The sequence below is a fragment of the Epinephelus moara genome, chromosome 17 (assembly GCF_006386435.1).
Source record: "Epinephelus moara isolate mb chromosome 17, YSFRI_EMoa_1.0, whole genome shotgun sequence".
Classification (NCBI taxonomy): Eukaryota; Metazoa; Chordata; class Actinopteri; order Perciformes; family Serranidae; genus Epinephelus; species Epinephelus moara.
The window spans coordinates 21,146,979-21,153,236 of NC_065522.1; the positions used below are offsets into that span (position 1 = coordinate 21,146,979).

The 6,258-nt window shown below is 37.4% G+C and overlaps 3 protein-coding genes and 1 long non-coding RNA gene across 4 annotated transcripts in view; 2 read left to right on the forward strand and 2 right to left on the reverse strand.

Moving 5' to 3' along the window:
• The window catches only part of LOC126404180 (basement membrane-specific heparan sulfate proteoglycan core protein-like), a 43,614-nt gene that overhangs the window by 25,045 nt on the left and 12,311 nt on the right, over window positions 1-6,258 (reverse strand). The gene's annotated exons all lie outside the window — the stretch shown is intronic.
• Window positions 1-6,258, reverse strand: part of LOC126404181 (Fc receptor-like protein 5) — a 62,107-nt gene that overhangs the window by 13,761 nt on the left and 42,088 nt on the right. The window lies entirely within an intron of this gene.
• LOC126404189 (high affinity immunoglobulin gamma Fc receptor I-like) overlaps window positions 1-6,258 on the forward strand; it is a 135,071-nt gene that overhangs the window by 4,377 nt on the left and 124,436 nt on the right. The gene's annotated exons all lie outside the window — the stretch shown is intronic.
• Window positions 5,922-6,258, forward strand: part of LOC126404193 (uncharacterized) — a 17,656-nt gene continuing 17,319 nt past the window's right edge. The window contains exon 1 of the long non-coding RNA XR_007571415.1: window positions 5,922-6,095. This is a non-coding gene — a long non-coding RNA (uncharacterized LOC126404193). The remainder of the gene's footprint in view (window positions 6,096-6,258) is intronic.

The following is a 6,258-nucleotide window of genomic DNA, read 5'->3' on the forward strand; positions in this document are numbered from 1 at the left end:
CAGCTGCTCCTGGCAGTACCTCGGTCCAGACTCTCTACTCGTGGGGACAGAGCCTTCTCAGTGGCGGCCCCAAAGCTGTGGAACAGCCTACCATTCCAGGTTAGAGCTGCACAGTCTGTTGAGCACTTTAAAACATTACTGAAAACCCATCTTTTCTCCTTGGCGTTCAGTCCCTGCTAGGCAAGAATCCTTGGCTTTTACTCTTCTTACTCTTTTATTTCCCTTTTTTTTTTTTTTTTTTTTTTAAATCTGATTTTTAGTTTTTTAAATTGAGCCCTTACTATTTCCTTTGTTTCATTTATTATGATATTTGTGTATGATTATTTTATATTCCAATAACTGTACAGCACTTTGGTCAACTGAGGTTGTTTTAAATGTGCTTTATAAATAAAGTTTGACTTGACATGACTTGACTTGACTACAGTCACGTCTGCTCTTGATTATGGTGATATTGTGTATATGCATGCTTTCACTACGGTACATAATGAAGTAAGAATCTGTTTATTTTCCAGATCTGTATATTGGTGGCATTCTCAGTTTACCATGTTTTAAGTTAAAAATGTTAACTAATAGAAATAAATAAATATTAATCATGAGACATTGATGGTTTGTAGCTCAAAATGTAATGCAGTTGTCATACAAGACGCCATTCCTACACTGTTTTCACAATCATGTCATTTTCTTTTTATGTTTACATGCAGCCCTTCTTTTAATATTCTTCTCTGAGCTTTATTGTGACAACTATGTGATCTAAGCTGTTGAGACAGTTGTATTTTCTGATTAAATCAGCATTGCATTGTACGCTATGGTTTTTGTTTGTTTATTTCTTAACTCTCATTAAAAATCTTCCAAAATATCTTCTGTATACTATAAATAGCTTCTGTATTTTGAAAGTATGGTTGACCATTTCATGTATCAATAAACTTTTGTTCCAATAGTTTGCTTTCGCCAGTGTTTTTAATTGTTCTTAAATGATTTCCTGTATATAAGCAGTTTATTTGTTTGTCTTCTCTCTGATTGTAGTGATCGAGTAAAGTCATGCTTTTGTTAGACATATGTTTTTTTGATAGCAATCGGAAAAACTTGCACATTTTTATGCAGATGACATGCTTTTATGTGTCAGCGGCTCTTCTCTTAATCAGGCCATGGAAAATCTACACACTGCTCTGATACATTTCAGATCTCTCTCATCAAACATGAGCTTCTTTTAAATTCTGGTACATTTAAAACAAGCTTATGCTGTTCTCTAGGTCACAGGTTTCCAAGCTGGGAGTCCTGACACCCACTAAGGGTCACCAAAGCTTCACAGAGCATTTGGACATTTGGAGGCCTTCTTGATTTTAAGGGGTGTAAGACAATTTTTTCTAAAAAAAAAAAAAAAAATACATACGAGGTCAAAATTAGATTTTAAAAAAAAAAAAAAAATACATACGAGGTCAAAATTAGATTTTTGTATAGAAACAAATCTTGTTTTTCTCCTGCTCATCGAAAGACTATTTTTTTAATCTGCAGTCACGTCTGCTCTTGATTACGGTGATATTGTATATATGCATGCTTCTTCCTCCACCTTAAAGCCTCTTGACTCAGTGTATCACAAAGCGCTGCACTCTATCATAGGTGGTACATTTGTCACACTCCGTTGCATCTTCTATGAAAAGGTGGGATGGTCCTCCTTAACAAACAGAAGGGAGCAGCATTGTATCTTGTTTATTTATAAGGCTCTAATGCAAAAACTGCGGTGTTACCTCTGCTCTCTGGTTGCATTTAAATACAATGCCAGGTCTCAGGACATCGTAAAATTAGCACTACCCTATGTTCACACTGAACTTGGTAAACATAGCTTTAAATACTATGATGCATACAAATGGAGTGGGCTCCAAAAATGTTTAAGTTGCATTCTCTTATTCAATTTGAACATCTGAAAAGGTTGAACTGCTTTTCTTGAGTGTGAAAATGTAAAATTTGTCTATGTTTGAACTGTATATGCTATTTTTTAAACTCAACTAAACTTTATTTATAGAGCACCTTAAGAACAACAACAGCTGAAACAAAGTGCTGTACATAAACAGAAAAACATAAGACATAAAACAAACAATTGAAAACAATAAAAACACTAAAACAAGAGCAGAGTCTCATGCTGAGTTAAAAGGAATAAAAATGGGTTTTAAGATGAGTTTTAAAAATGGACAGTGAGAGGGCTTGTGTGATGCACAAAGGTAGGTTGTTCCAAAGTTTAGGAGCAGCAACAGAAAAAGCTCTATCCCCTCTGAGCTTCCGCTTGGACCTCGGTACCTCCAGGAGCAGCTGATCATCTGACCTGAGGCACCGAGCAGGAGCGTAGGGATGGAGCAGCTCAGAGAGGTAAGGTGGGAAATTAACTTTCTAATTGAACTAGCGATGCACGGATTTTGAAATTCTGGGCCGATAATGATACCAATGTTGAAAGTAACAATTTGGCCAATAGTTGATAGCAATGTTTTTATATCAGTGTTTCTTGTGTTTTTATTTGTTGTCATTTTTCTTATTTTGTGACAGTGAAAAACATAAATCTACACTATAAAAAATGATTAAACTGTTTTAAAGTCATTCAGCCCTTTGTTAAATTACCTTTGAATTAGCACAAATTCAATAATACACATTTATGAAACAACCTTTAACATAACCTTCTTTCACACACACACACACACACACAAAAACGCCTTTTTACTTTCATTTCATTTTCATTTATTTATACAGGAAAGGAATTAAAAGTATCATTGGGTGTTACAATTAAAACTGGTCTGACTCAGTTAAAACTGTTTTTCAACAAAACGTCGGCAGCTGCACAGACAATGCAGAGTAGCAGAGTGAAATGGAGTGAGTGAAATGATTGCAGGTTTGTCCTTCCATCACATAGTGTTTATATGCATGTGTGAAATGTGTACTGGGGTTACGCTCTAATGTAGTATGGGGTCTCATTCCAGAGATTAGTGTAAGTGTGACAAAAAACTTTTTATAATATGCCGTAATTTCCCTCTCTAATTTCTTTTTTGTATTGCTGTGAAAACATCAACAAATTTCTCCTTCAAACAGCTGGATTTATTCAAGTTTCTCTCCAAAAGCTATATTTTACAAGATTACACTGAACACATCATGAGAATGTTGTAATGTACCTTCGCCCAATACTATTTTTTACTGAATAGAGGGTGAAGGCACCACAATGTAAATCAATGGAGCTGTTCATTGTGGCCACTTGCTGCTCAGAGGTAATGATAACTAGCTCTCCTCCTGATTTCAACACGGGTTTACTGTTGTTGTTGTTGTTGTTGTTGTTGTTGTTGTGCTTTATTTTATTTCTCTCCACATACATTCCTCTCAGTAGTGTAGTGATAGCTGATGAGGTGGGCGTACTAATAGGTAGATGAGTGGGTTACAGAGGAGAAGGTGGGTGGACTGTGGCAGACGCCAACAGACTGTGATGACACACTGAAACTTTTTTTTTGTTTTTGTCACAGGTGTAATTTTGGCGCCCCCCTCGGGATGGTGCCCTCAGTGGCCGCCTATGTTGCCTATGGCAAGAACCGCCACTGGGTGTAGGAGCAGTTTCTGCAACACCCACCCAAACAGACAGATTGAGGCATTGGGTGATTTGTTGGCACCCTCTGGTGGCAACTAGTAGGAATAACAACATCAATAAATTTGTACCAACACAGGACTCAAATAAAGCCTCCACAACACACATATGCATGTATAACTGCATGTTTTAAGAAATTTTTTCATGAATTTATTTCCCTAAACATTGAATGCCCCTACAGTATCCCAGCATACCTAGGCTTTGTCTATACTTTCTATGTCAGCAGCCGGTTCTGGTAACACAAAATTTACATGAAGGTTCAAGCCACGTGGTCTTTATCAAAGATTCATAGGCAAATGAAAGATCTGAAATTAAGACAGAGACTTTAACGTCCACATATCATTTGAAAATAAACAGGGATGTACAATGGCAGATGCCAACTGTGTAACAATGTACAGTGTATGTGATTTTATTTGTAAACTGGACGATAGAACTATTTTGAAGTCACAATGAAAACATGTGGTGTATGCATTTAAAGGGGTGTCTGATGTCATAAAAGGTTTGAGAAAATCTTGAAGGTCGTCTTGCACTAAATACTGCAAGTTAAAGAAACATGTATCATAAGGACTGCCATAATAACCTTAACAATGAAATCTGCAGACCAAGAAGACCCATACACTGGCTAAAGACAAAGAAGCATTCAGATCTTACCTTCAACAATCAGTATGTGTTTCTCCACTGATTCATCATAATCCCCATCAGTGACTGAAACTTGATAGCTGCCACTGTCTGTGTCGTTGAGCTTGTTGATACACACGGAGTCTGTCAGGACTCACTGTGAGAGACGCTGCTGAACGAGAATCTAAAAAACACATAAAAAGCAGACAAAGCATTAAAAAACAAAAAAAGGCCACAAAGTCAACAATCATTTGATTTCCTTGTTGGTTTTAATCTGTTTAAATGCTGGAGTATAGACACAAAGGATCACACACATGGAAACAATCCTTCAGGTTTAATGTGGATTTAATATCGCATACACCTCCAAACCCTGCATATCCAACTGCATTATTACTCAACAAAACTCAGTACACACACAGTAAACTGCAGCAACTACATGCTGCAAACATGGAGTCTGTGTAGCAGGTTAAACCCTGCCCACATGATGCGCTGTGTTCGTGCCTCATGTTTTTTGGCTGCTACTTTATTCCTCTTGATTGTGTCTCTGTGATAGTTCACTGATTATCTCAACCATAAACTGGCTGAACTGTCAAATACATAATAAACAAAAGCATTTAAAAACAGCTGGAGCTGGACAAAAGAAAAGAGAACTTACATACCTAATGTGTATAAATAATACATGAGACCAGACCTTTCCCACATCTTCTTTTTCTGGGGCCTCACAACACTTTGGGTTTGACCACATATGTTGACAGTCCCACACTTCCTGCCCAACCACTGCAGGTAGCATGCAGGGACGTCACACGGTCACAGCATTTTAGACAACACTAGTATTGCACTAAGTAGTTCATAATTATAACAGATAATTGTTGGGCATTTTGCATTTTTCATAGTTGTGTGTTCTGTTTCTACACAGAGAGCAATGATGGAAATGATCAACTGAACTATAGTGAAATAATCCCTATTTACAGTATTATCAGAGTTGTGGGTGTAAAAATACTTATAGATCAGGATGACTTCATGTTTTGGAAGATTTTTTATGACCTCATATGTCAGGTCATTGCCTGGCCCTCTCGTTCCTCTGACCTCTCTGGCATCCGTTGCCGCCATGGACCGCCACAGTCTGTCCAGGAAACCATCTGCCATCAGGAGTGTGCCCAGATGTTTTTGGGAGTGCATACAGGCACGTGGGGGCTGTACACACTACTGACACACCACCAGAGATAGTTTCAGTCAACACCACAGTGACAACAGGTTTTATTGCTATGTTTATAATAATATGCATTTTACCTTCCAGGTTAACTACATGATATTTTAAATGCACAGCTACCCTGAAGACAATATTTCTAAAGTAATCTGTTGCTGTGTGCAGAACGTTCTGGTGTTAATGGGATGATGTCATTGTCTAAATGTGTATGCAGCAACACATTTTGTAGGTGTGAAAAGGAAGTGAAGGAGGGTTTAATGACCTCAAACTGACAGGCAGCCCTTCTTTTAACATTCCTCTCTGAGCTTTATTGTGACAACTATGTGATCTAAGCTGTTGACACAGTTGTATTTTCTGATTAAATCAGCATTGCACAAACAGAGTGCAGAGTGTCAGTGCTCGATGTGAGGATGGGGCTGACTTTGTTCTGTGTGCTGTTGTTATTCTGTGAGTACATAAGTGACTTTATTTGTTTGACAGATACAGATTAAGGAACATGTAGTGAGAGGAACAGAGTATCATATGTTTGTCCAGCTCCAGCTGTTTTTAAATGCTTTTGTTTATTATGTATTTGACAGTTCAGCCAGTTTATAATGTCTTAAGTATCAATCTTTATTACAGCGCTGAATACACTCCTCGACTGTGGACACACTGAAGGTGACTGAACAATTTTCTGTCTTTTCTGTTTTGGGGTTTATTCACTATTTATTCACTATATTTGATCAATATATGTATCATTTCATGAAGCAGTTATGATGTGACTAAAGCAGTGATTAAGAGTGTGTCATTACATGTTCCTCAAACACTTTTTTAGGGTTTG